Here is a 13919-nt window from a genome sequence, read left to right as displayed (position 1 = left end):
GAACAACTTGAGGCAAACGAAAAAAAAAATGGATCTAACCGAGAATTGAACTCCAATCCTCCGAGTCAGCTCACCGGCACCTTACCCTCAAGCCCAACTTATTAGTTTATTGAGAGTCAAGCTGTTGCTCCATAAGAGATGTTGAAGTTCCATCACGCACTGACAGGCTCCTAACAATAAACATTAAACATTAAACATTTTGTTCGAAACGAGAAGAAAGGAAGAGACCCGATTGAGTGTCAATTTAAGTCCCGCCCATTTGTCGTAAATCTGAACGAATTGATACTTTTTGACTACATATTCACGATTCAAGTTATTGTTTGCTCGATTTGAAATGTTTTTCGGAAGCAGTCGTAAATGTATCATGAAAAACTCAGAACAAACATTTGTACGATAGCCACGAGCAATCTCAATTTAAACGACTTATATTGTCATTTGTATTACGATTTCATGTTAGCTGGGAAAAATCTGTACACGTGGACACCTAGGAGTGAGGGTTTCCAAAATGTCCACGCTTTTCCACGGAGGAGAAATGGGGGAAAAATCTCATTTTTCTGATCACGTGGTGTCTGAATAAATGGAATGTATTTTCAAATTGAAGAAAGTTGCAAATTACAAGATTTTAACCCAACACATATAGTTTGCGGAAATCTTCTTGTTTTCTTCTATAAAAGCGATTATAAAATATACTTCATGAAAGTTAAAGAAGTCTATAAAGGAAAAATATTTAAAGTTTTCTAATAGCCATACTTGACTTTTCCAAATGTGTCATTCTATTGAAATTTAAAAGAAAATGAATAATTAGCAGCTCAAAAGTTGATGCAATTACAAAATACAAAACCATTTGCTCGTGTTAATTAGGGCATTTGAGGGCAAATTAGTGATTTAAAGGGTAAAACGTTTAAAATTTGGTCAATATCAACTTGACGTATTTCTTTCAGCTTTGCATTTAAAAAACCTGAACACCCCTCATTTTGAAGGTGTATGTGTGTGTGTAGAATGTTGCTCCCATTTTGATTTTGGAATTCACTCTTCAGTTGTCAAAATGCCGTCCAAGGAAGAAGAGCAGCGTATCAAAAATCCGAGCTTCTCGCACGCAAAGCTGGCAAAATCGCTAAAAGTTGCCAAATCAACCGTTACAAATGTAATTAAAGTGTTTGGGGAACGTTTGTCGACAGCCAGGAAGTCTGGATCGGGAGGAAATCGAAAACCGGAAGCCGCTGAGACGACAAAGAGAGTTGCCGGTAGTTTCAAGCGAAATCCCCGCGCTCTCTCTCCGAGATGCCGCAAATAAGCTGGGTATATCCAGCGTTGCCAACCTTCCAGATTTTACTGGAATCTTCCAGATTTTCATGTGCCATCCAGAAATACAGACCTCATGTTGTCTGGTCCAGACTTTTCATAAATTATCCAGGTTTGTCCAGAAATTTCTATAAGCTCAACGTTTTAGTAAAAAAATGCTATTAAAATCCAATTGCTCATAACTGCAAGACTGAATTTACTGTGAAGCAGAATACAGAAGTTATTTTGACTGCTGAATGGGTCTAAGCTTTCGGTTGTTCAAGCTTTCGGTCACATAAACTCAGACATTGATTATTTTCAAGGAATGAGTATAGATCCTTAGACTACAATATTGCGATTTGACGACCAAAAAAAAAAAGGTCATCACCTACAAAGATAGCCATCCAGACTTTTCCAGAATTTTTTTTCAAAATCTTCCAGACTTTCCAGAAAAACAGTTGGCATCCCTGGGTGTATCGTCTACAACCGTGCATCGAGCCAAAAAACGAGCGGGACTAACGACTTACAAGAAGGTAATGACTCCAAAGCGCGATCCCAGAGGCTGTACACGACGATGCTGACGAAGTTTGACTGCGTGGTAATGGACGACGAAACCTACGTCAAAGCCCACTACAAGCAGCTTCCGGGGCTGGAGTTTTATACGGCAAAAGGAAGGGGTAAGGCAGCAGATATTTTCAAGCACATGAAACTGTCAAAGTTCGCGAAGAAATATCTGGTTTGGCAAGCCATCTGTACCTGTGGATTGAAAAGCAGCATTTTCATTGCTTCCGGGACTGTCAACCAAGAAATTTACGTGAAAGAGTATTTGAATAAACGTCTGCTGCCTTTCCTGAAGAAACACGGTTGTTCCGTACTGTTTTCTCCGGATTTGGCATCATGCCGTTACGGTAAAAAGGCCATGGAGTGGTACGCCACCAACAACGTGCAGTTTCCCAAGGACAAGAACCCTCCCAACACGCCAGAGCTCCGTCCAATTGAGAAATACTGGGCTATTATCAAGCGGAACCTAAAGAAGACCAAAAAAAACTGCAAAGGACGAGCAGCAGTTCAAGGCAAACTGGCTTTCTGCGGCGAAGAAAAATCTGAGGGCAGGGGTTAAGCGTAAGGCCCGGCAATTCGAATTATGAAAAGCGGAAGCCTAACTGAATATTTTTCCTGAATTTTATACTAATTAAACTTGAAAAAAAAAATTAATTTCATGTTTCGAATAAACGGTTTCACCGATTTACAAGCGTTTTCTTTTGACCAAATTTTGACCGTATCACCCTTTAGGTTGTATACTTAAAGAAGTATAGTTTAGAATTTCGTTGAAAATGTAAGTCTAGGATTCATGAAAAACTATCTCCATACTTCGATGTGGGTTGATTCACTTCAACGCTCATTACCATTTCCAGGAAGCAGGTTCATCATTGAAAAGGAACCAGTCCAGTATCCACGACAGTAAGTTCGCACTTTTCCTGCATCAACATATGTATCTTCATATGTCGGATGCCCATTCGCCTGAATTTCCTTTTACTTTCAGAACGAGTGAAATAGGGAAGAAAGTTAACAACAAAACATACGCGCGACTTCGCAAAAGGACGCTACCTTCAACATTCAAACGCAACCCAACGGACGACAATACGCGGTCCTCTTCTGTTGGTTCGGGGAAAATTTGAATATCACTCATCTTTTTCCCGGCGACGTTGGCGTTGAGGACGTTCCTGTTGTTCGCAACGTTCCAAATTTAGCTAGAAAAGTGTACGCGTCCCACATCCTTCGATGAATTGGTTAGCCTGATGGTCGTGTCGTGGCCAAGATAATTCATTAATTGACTTTCCTGTTACACGTATGTTATCTGACATGTGTCCGGGCTGGGCTGTATTTTTTCTGGTCGAATCCATTCATTCATTGCTTGGAAGTCAAAATTGGAAAAAAATCATTTATTTTCAGCTTATTTTATTGAGCTGAAACACATCAACTTTCAACTCGTAACGCGATGTGCCTCTGCCTGGTTGGGTTCTGAAATTCAATTACATTAACCGGCAAGCTGCCCGATCACGGGTTCGTAATTCAAACTTTACGGCCTCCCCACTATTATATCTAGAACCCGGGCCGGCAGGATAAGTTCTTCAGAATGTTTTTCCTTTTTGTTTTTACGACAAGCCTGACTTTTGGGGCTCATGACATGCCAAGAAGCCACCATAAAATGCAACTGTGCAACTGCCGTGTGCATTATTCATGTGCGAATGCAGTTCCGGCTGTTGGCCAGGAGCAAAACATCTCTATATTTCCCCCGTTTCTCACTAGAACCTGCTACAGAAAATCGTGTTTTTCCAGCAAGCGAGTGAAAATGCATCCAGGACCTGGCGGCTCGATGTCCCTAGTAAACAACAACGCCGGCAACAACTTTGCGAGGAACCCGGGGTACTCTCTGGTCGATCCCGGAGCTTACACGGTACGGATCTTACGACACCCGGCAGCCCATCAGCACACGTCACGTACCGGAAATAATTCTTTTATAGATGCGCTTTCGAAACTTCAAATTCCTCCTTCCTTACTACCATTTGACTTCTTGTGGGTGGGATGTGTTCGGTCGTCAGTAGGAAGTGCAACCGGAATCGGGATAGGCCAAATCCGGAAGCATACACATCTCCTACCGAATGGGGACCACCTTCATCTCATTTCTGTCCTTAGACTTCCGGGCACCAGTAAAGGCAACCTTCTGCTGCTATGGAACTGCATTGTGCATTCGAGGAAGGTGAATTTGGAAAAATAAAAACAACGACGACGACGACATCTCGGTCCCTCACCGTTGTTCATTCCAGCCTGGTAAAAATATTAAAAATTTATAGCTTCACAATACCGAGGACCGAGTTTAACGGACATTTTGGTGCAGTCAATTTCGAAGCTTGGCAGAGGCGTTCGTAAGTTTATTTGCTGGTCGGTGGAAATAAAATCATTCGAAGATGAGATAAGCTATATTATTAACCTATATTAAATCCTTGGAAAAAGTTAAAAAAAAACCAAAAAAAAACTACTGCATTTTGAAACATGTGCATATGATGTTTAGTAACTGCGAAAAAATATCACGTTAATCTCAAAATTTTGATTCAAAAGCTTATCTTACTTGGGTTCCTGGCCCTGGGGTTTAATCCTAATCCATAAAGGGTGATACGGTCAAAATTTGGTTTAAAGGGAAAACGCGTGTAAATCGGTGAAATCGTTTATTTCTTTTTCAAGTTTCATTAGTATAAAATTCAGGAAAAATATTCAGTAAGGCTTCCGCTTTTCCAAAATCCGAATTGGCAGACCTTACGCTTAACCCCTGCCATCAGATTTTTAAAACGAACACACACACATAGGATCTCAGTGAAACTTCATGTTTCTTTGAAGAGATTTTCTTTCCTTAACTCTAAGCGTACATCTTTCGAAGTTATAATGGCTAGCATCTTACAAATGCTAAAACCACTAAACCACAGAAAGTGTACTATGTATGCCATGACCGGGATTCGATCTCATGAACTTTGGCGTCAGAGATGCCAATGTGCCTGATTTTTCAGGCGTTGCCTGATTTTTCGAGGCTCTGCCTGACAACCTGATAAGCCATTGATTTTCCCTGATTTTTTAAAATATGCCTGATTTTGCCTGATTTTTGCGAATGTCATGAAAAATGGGTAGTAAGGAACTGGAGTAGGTACCATAGCTGAAGTGAAAAAGTGAAAATGTGGCTGAATCAAAGCAATCGAAAGTTTCCCGTTAATTCTTATTGAAAAAGAGAATTGAAGGGATTGCTTTGATGCAGCAGAATTATCCAACTAAGTAAGCGCACAACACATATTGGAGTGAAAATGCGATGACCAAAAAAAAAAAGGTCATCACTTTGAGCAAAATTTCCGTTACTTTTACGTAGCCTGATTTTGCCTGATTTTTATTTCACAAGTTCCCTGATTTTTGAAAATAAATGTTGGCAACCCTGCTTGGCGTAGAAGACTTGAGCTTTAACCACTACACCAAATCCGCTGGCTCATTTGTACAGCCACCTTGTCCACCTTCTTCACCGCAGAAAGCCAGTTTGCCTTGAACTGCTGCTCGTCCTTAGCAGTTTTTTAGGCCTTCTTTAGGTTCCGCTTGAAAATAGCCCAGTATTTCTCAATTGGGCTGAGCTCTGGCGTGTTGAAGGGTTCTTGTCCTTGGGAACCACCTGCACGTTGTTGGCGGCGTACCACTCCATTGCCTTTTTACCGTAATGGCAAGATGCCATATCCGGCCAAAACAGTACGGAAAAACCGTGTTTCTTCAGGAAAGGCAACAGAAGTTTATTTAAACACTCTTTCACGTAAATTTCTTGTTTGACAGTCCCGGAAGCAATGGAAATGCAGCTTTTCAAGCCACAGGTACAGATGGCTTGCCAAACCAGATATTTCTTCGCGAACTTTGACAGTTTCATGTGCTTGAAAATATCTGCTACCTTTCCCCTTCTTTTTGCCGTATAAAACTCCTGTCCTGGAAGCTGCTTGTAGTCGGCTTTGACATAGGTTTCGTCGTCCATTACCACGCAGTCAAACTTCGTCAGCATCGTTGTGTACAGCTTCCGGGATCGCGCTTTGGCCGTCGTATATTGTTTATCATCGCGATTTCAAGTCACTACCTTCTTGTAAGTCGATAGTCCGGCTCGTTTTTTGGCACGATGCACGATTACATTTATAACGGTTGATTTGGCAACTTTTAGCGATTTTGCCAGCTTTGCGTGCTAGTAGCTCGGATTTTCGCGATGCGCGAGGAAAATTTTGATACGCTGCTCTTCTTCCTTGGGCGGCATTTTGACAACTGAAGAGTGAATTCCAAAATCAAAATAGGAGCAACATTGTACATACACAGACACGCACACACATACACACACACACTCACACACACACACACACACACACACACACACACACACACACACACACACACACACACACACACACACACACACACACACACACACACACACACACACACACACACACACACACACACACACACACACACACACACACACACACACACACACACACACACACACACACACACACACACACACACACACACACACACACACACACACACACACACACACACACACACACACACACACACACACACACACACACACACACACACACACACACACACACACACACACACACACACACACACACACACACACACACACACACACACACACACCTTCAAAATGAGGGTGTTCAGGATTTTCAAATGCAAACCGTATCACCCTTCATTTCATGAAAAAAGTTATAAATAACAAAATAAAAAATATGAATTCAGTGGAAATTATTTAAAAATAGCAGGTTTTGCAGGCTACCACTTTCACAAATTACAAGAATTTTTTTTAGGTTAAATCTGTCAACAATTACACAGGCATTGCAAAGCAGTTTTTTTTGCGGAATTATATTTCCATTCAATGGTTAAAAGCCTTCAAATGAGCAGTCAAAAACAAAATAATTCAAAAAAATACATATGACCCATTCCAGCGTGACGTCACAACGTTTGCAAAACAATTTTTTTGTATATTCTATGTAAGTTTTACAGGTCTCATCGCACATTGTTGAAAATCGTACATTATAAGGTCAAAATTTAATTCTCTACAATTTGGAACCAAATGAATTTGTATAGAATAAATAGTTAACAAAATATAAGCCAAAGGAATCTTGACGTCACAACGCGCCTCTTTTCCCACTTTTCAGTTTTTTTTACAACGCCGCAATTTTCTGCTCTTCTATTAGATCAAATTTTATGGAAATTTCAGGAAAGTATCGTTTTATTACAACCAACAAATCGCTGTTTTTGATTTTTTCAAGTTTCGATTTCAATTTATTTTAGAGCGGTTCAGTTTCGTGACGTCACAACGCATTATTTTTTTAAAGCAGGGTTTTGCAAAGCGTTGTGACGTCACGAAATTTTATGTTTAGCTACATGAAATAAATCAAAGTATAATCTTAAAATGGATGCTTCATTTACTTAAAATGCTTAAAAATTTAATAAATAATGTCATTTGGTGATGAAATCGATCCATTTATTCCCAAAAATTAAAAGGAATTAAATCTTAAAGGCCCATATAAGCAGATAAGGTTTGCAACACTGCTCACATCAATTTTATTCGAATTTTTTTGAGCGATCATGTGAATATTATTTAGGACAAAACTAAAACTAGGAAATATTTATTCGTGAAAGCGTTGAAATGTGTTTCTGAATCTTTTTAATCTTTAATTGCAAAGGAAAGGAAAAGTAAATGATAATTTCAAAGCCTTCGATCTTTTCAAAGATAGTTAATCGACACTAGAGTGCCTAAATCAGCCATCTAATGAAAATCTTATAAGTTGCAAGCTTAAATAGATCCTAGGCCTAACACAAAGTCCAGTGCCAAATTTGGGGATTGGCCCACGGAAATAGAGGGCACAATGAGCCTAAAATTTGTATGGAATAATGAGAAATTGGGTTTGGAAGGACATTAAAACCAAGTGCACCAATATCTGAAGTCGCTATCGGCTGATTTGTTTTAATTATAGTCATTCACAAAACTTTCATTATGACAAATAGTTTATCTCAAGATCCCATTTCGACAATGGTTTAGTTAAAAAGGTTTTTGAGTTTCAAAAATTAGCTTCTGATGGGTCAAATACAAAAAATACCTGAATGATCGTTAATCATCGCTAATTTTTGACGTTATAGCTGTTTTATGATAACTCTAATCGAAACGCGTTCCTCAGATGAAATATTGTCATAATCAAAGCTTTAAAATACTCAAATTAAAAGAAAAATTGGTTGATAAAGACCTAAATTATTGACGAAAAACGGTTTTATTTATCATGCCGAACAAAATCTACATAATTCCATACAAACTTCAGGTGCGTTGCACAACCCCTTCTCTTAGAATAATTTGACCCAAACTTTGCATGAGACCTTATGCTAGTACATATTTGAATTTATTTAATTTTGTAATTCAGTTCAAAGTCTCTTTTGTGAGATTTTATGTGAACACGGGGTTCGATTTGGATTTTCTAGTGACATTCTTTGAGGTGGAAATTTCAATAAGGGCAGTTTTCTATTAAAATAATATAATTAATTTTATTTATTAACTTCTTTGAAAATCTTATGAATTTTCTAATAAAAAAGTTAATCTATTTAGTTTACCAAGTTCAAAGATTTTTTGAATCCCATTACATTTATTTCATGGAACTGATTTTGTTTGAACATAATGCCAGAAAGAAATAGAAGCTACTAGCGGTGTTTTTCATTCTAACGTAGATATATGAAGAACTTGATCTTTTGCAAGATTTATATTCAAATCACAGATACCTACCTGCTTTATGATCCACAAATTTTCTTTTACAAAATCAATGAGGATTTCATTTGTTTGATAGTTTGTTTATTCTTGAATCAAGCGTTTTTAAGCGCTGTTTTATATGTTTTATTAGAAATGTTTAAAAACAACTAAGTTAATGCAAAAAAAGTGCAAGTTTCTTTAAAAACTTGATAATAGAATTCGTTTTTTGAAGCACATTGTTGTGTTGAACTTGTATTGAAAAAATACTATCATACTGTTGAAGTAAAAAGTCGTGAACGTTTTCGAAAAAAAGTAAATAAATTTTCGTGACGTCACAACGCATTCTTTACCCGGGTGCAACTCACAACCTGCTAAACCGATTTTCAATCTAAAAATTGCATTAAATTTCACTCAAAAAATTTGAAGAGACCTTCAATTTTCGACAATATGTGAAATTTCAGTAAATCATAAATTTAAAAACAGTAGAATTTTCGTGACGTCACAACGCTTAAAAAAGATACCTTTATCAACGATTCTAGAGCGTTAACTTGCAGTAACTGTTATTTATCTTATATCATGTTTAAAAGATGGCTTAACTACCATCATTTTGCAGTAATTGTTTTTGACATACACAGATTTTTGACAAAGTTTTGTTATAAATAAAGAATATTTTCAAAAATCAATTTAATTTCATACTCATTTTTTTTAATTTCAACGTTAACATACACAATTCTAAAAAAAGGTAGCTGAAAATCTTTTAATGGAAAATGACACTCTAACGCTATATAATTTATTTTTGGATAATGAAAAATAAAAATCGGTTCTCCAGTTCAGGGGTGCTTGGAATGGGTCATATATATATTTCGAAAAAAAAAATTGCATAACATCGAATATCTTTTCTAAAGTAAAAGTTAGATTTATGGTATGTTTACATGAAATGTACTGCAGGAATCAAGGAATATTTAAAATGTAAAGATACATTTTTCAAAAATTTCAGTACATCTCTGGAGATTTTTGAGTGAAAAATTTTGCTACCCTAAACAAATTTGCACACAAAATTGAAACTCTTGCTGAGTTAAGAGTGTATGAATCGCTTCCAATTTTTCTGTTGCTATTTGTGGCAATAAAAAACCAACAAAAAATAATTGGAAGTGTTAAAATGTATGAATTTGAAATTTTCATGCAAAGTTTGCAGCGGTCTCATGTTCATAGTGGAAAATAAGGGCATAACGAGTACCAATATTTGTGAGAAATTCTTCTGTGGTTTCTACAGTATCTGTTTTTTTTTTTCAATCAAAAACTACTCAAATATTCTACAAATACATGGAAATATATCAACATAAATTCATTTGTTGTAAAAATTTTGATTATACATACCTTAAAATTTATGCAAAACTCGGATTTAACTTTAATATGTCAAATCAGTGGAATATTTGTAAAATCAACAGCTATCGGTGGGGCAAGTTGAGCACCCTCTGCCGTGTAATCTTATTGCAAATTAATCTCGGCGAGCCTGTTATTTTGATTTTTTTTTTTTTGTTTCGATTATAGTCGTTTTACCATCTTTATGGCATTCGCGACTTTATCAACGTTACAGTTGGCGGATCGTTATTGAAAAACTATCCGGTACAACTGTGTTCGATGTTTACTCTTGGGCTCGAACTCGCGGACATCGGCTCAGGAGACAACAGACATGCCAACAGAGCTATATCACAAGCCCAATTATTTTGATTGTTTATTTTGCTAGTGGTGCTACCCAAAAGGGTTAGAACTAATTTTAGCTGTCAAGTATGGTTAAAGAAAAGTTTTTCTTAAGGTTCTCGCTATCCCATTTTATCCCTTAATAAAAATGTAAACCTACTGTTAAATCGGTTACTCAACAAATGAGGCCCTTGGAGCCAAAGAAGTAAAAGTACATTAAAGCTTGTTTTGAGAAAACACGATTTCAAATAGTTGTGTTTGGCAATTTCATACATGTTTTTCGAGAATTTTTGTTTTTATATCGAATGTAAAAGTATGTTAATAAAATCTTAAAATCCGAAAAAATACTGTTTAAGTTTGAATTAAGGAGAATTGTTTGTAATAAATAATTCAAAAACGACAATTTTGTCACTTATACCCCTTTGGCTCTGAGGGCCTCAAATGTTTCGAGACATGAACCTCAAATCAAAGTTTGAATCCATAACCTTTTTTATAAATTTTTATTTTTTTTTTTGGGCAAGTCTTAAACGTTTTCTGTAAACATATGATATTTTGGAGTAAAATAAAATGTTATTGTAGACATCAATAAAAATTCCTTCCCATATTATTTATAGTAGGATTGCCAAATTGTTCGGTTTTATCTGGGCTTGCCCGGATATTTATTACAAAATTTATGAACAGTTCGGCCCGGCCCGATTGCCCGGATTTCATTGAAAAACGCCCGGAATTTAACCGGAATTTTCCACTTTTTTTAGCAAATCAAACAAAAATCAAATTGTATTGTACATTTTTTTTATATTTTTGCCTCCAAAACGAAATTTTTTGAACAAGTTTTATAAAAATAATCATGCAACGTTTTTTGAAAGACTAAAATACGAACTAATCTTTCGATAAGTTTTGAAGAAAGAAAATTTGTATCATTTTTTTTTTTTATTTTCGTTGAGTGATTTCTGGGTTTTGAAAAAAAAGACGGATATTGCGAGGATTTAAGGTCGTCAATTTTGAAATCAAATGCCCAGATTTTGCCAGGTTTTTATAGAAAAATGGCCCGCATTTTCCGACCCGGATACGTGCTGAAAAAAATCTGGCATACTCAATTTAAAGGTATGTGATTAAAAACGGAGATTTTATTTTTAAAAACTTGTTAAGGATACTTTCAAGCTTAGAGATATGTCAAATGAGTTAAATGGTGACATACAACACTGCTTTACTTACGAAAATTGCAGAAACCCGAATCTTGAATCCCGCCTCCAACAAAGTGCTGCTGCCATTTCCTGTTTCGATTCAGCTTGTTTTTTTTTGTCACTTTTGCTTACCTACTTCTGTATGTCTCATACGGGTTCGCATAAAAATAGCAAATAAACGGATCCCGGGTCTTTGCGTTTTCCTTACTAAACTCCTGCTTCCTTCTCAGGTTTTGATGACAAAACATTGCGCTGTCGTGACTGGTGACTGTTTCTTATTTCTTTCCTTCCTCCCTTTGGGGAATTCGTCTGCTAGTCAGGAAATATTGATGACCGGGAAAACTCGTACCGGGCATAAAATCGCGTGCCCCATGTATGCTGGATGCAGGAAATCCTGGACCTGGAAAATATTGTCCAATAAAAGCAGGATCCTAGGGCCCGGGATGCCTATTTCAAACGCCAGGAACAGGAGGATCGACTTTCGTTGCTGAACTTAACTTTGAACTTCACTTTAGAATTCAATTAATTTCTCTTACTTTGTTCTCAAAAAAACTGAACAAACAAAGATTAAAAAAAATTGAAAACTATTATTTTTTGTTGACTGAGCTTTACTGAGGAAAAAAAATCATAAAAATATATTATCAATTTTTAAACAAGTTTAACTTTAATAAATAAAATGATAATATCGTGCTTCACATGGAGCGTTGTGGCCCTTGCTTAGTTCAAAATCGTTGATTCAACGCGTCTTCAAAATCTCTCGGAAGAAATTTTCTCCATCTCATGTCCGAAAAGCAAGACGAAGACGATAGGGGATGATAATATTGGATTTTTTACCTAACCTTACCCAATGTAAAATTTATTACAGTTCCTTTCCTTCGTGATACTTTTTTTTCCTCAGGTTGATGATTTTGTTTCTCGTCTTACCTGACCCAAGTCTTCAATGATTGGCGGCTGTTGTTGGAGAGTCGGTTAGCGTACATTTGGGGGTATCGACAAGAAAATTATATTTGAGTTTTACTAATAGTCTGTCTTTGAACTCTTAATTTTGTAAGGCTTTTCAAACCGAAACCTGTGATTTTTTTGATATGATGTTACCAAGTTATCCGCTTAATTTTAATCAGAAAATAATTAAAACAAACTTCTCGATTGGTAATATAATCTCAATAATTTCACAATTTCTGACAAATTCTCAGAATAAATAAAGATTTTTCAATTTACATTTAATTGATTCTGTCAAAAGTAAACTGTGGCCGCGTGTTTTCCCATGCGTTTAATAAACCAATTTTGCTAGCCGTTAAGTGAAAAATTACACCTCAGTTCGAGTAAATCTCTTCATGGTGGAAAGAGCTTCGCAACAAAAATAATAACCATAATGATCACTAGCCGGTAATTCCAACCGTTTTTGCAGCATCCCGGGCAGATTTCGTCTACGTATATTGCTGTGGTCAGTTTCAGTATAGAAGTATGAGTCAGAAGTGGCAGTTTCTACGAGGTCTTCCTTTCCCTAAACCGTGAGAGACTTCTGATATCTAGGTTCCGCCATCCGCCCACCTCTTAATCTTCTATATTCCGGCCGGTGTTTAAACGTCTACCTTAAAATAGTTCAACACTAATTAGAATTTGCTGCCAAGGGGTCCTGCTATCTTGGTCTATTTTCATTGGACTGATCTGGAAGCATCCGCCGACAGTCTTCTTTCATCCGAAGGGCAAACAAAGTTTGCGAAAGCACGCGAAAATCCACCCGCATTCTCGCGTTCATCGCGACTTTGGCGCACGGAAAACTTGGAATCAATAATGCCTAAAAAAGATTCCGATCAAAAATCATTTATACTTTGAAATTTATGTTTATGATTGAACAACCCAGGCAACCAAAAGTCACATATTTACTTGAATGAATGCATTGAAAGTTACACATACAAAGAGAATCAACTGCCTAATTCCCTTTAGTGAACTTTATGTACTCATTAATGAACTTGAAAGTTGCAAAAGTGATTAATATGTACGTTGTATGTGACTTGTGTTGCCCAATTCTTATTAGTGAACTATATGAACTCATTAACGAACTTGAAAGCTGCAAAAGTGATTTATACGTACGTTATACGGGACTTCAGTCACATAAAGGGCACAAAAGTGCTCAATACGGGATTTGGTAAGTCACATAAAGGGCACAAAAGTGCTTAAACGGGTATTTATAAGTCACAAAAAGTGCATTTATGTGCTTTCAGAATCAAATCACCTCTTCGAGTTTTAGTTTCAGTTAGAACAACATCTAGGCATGGTCTCGTGGTAGCGTGTTCGATTCTCACCACGAAGGTCGGGGTTCGATCCCCAAGCCGGGCAAGTTTTTTTCAATAAGTAATTTTGTACCTGAGTGACCATTCTGATGCGATATATGTAGGAAATGCAGGGAAGAAGCAATT

The sequence above is a fragment of the Uranotaenia lowii genome, chromosome 1 (assembly GCF_029784155.1).
Source record: "Uranotaenia lowii strain MFRU-FL chromosome 1, ASM2978415v1, whole genome shotgun sequence".
Taxonomy (NCBI): Eukaryota; Metazoa; Arthropoda; class Insecta; order Diptera; family Culicidae; genus Uranotaenia; species Uranotaenia lowii.
Note: the sequence above shows the minus strand (reverse complement) of the source record.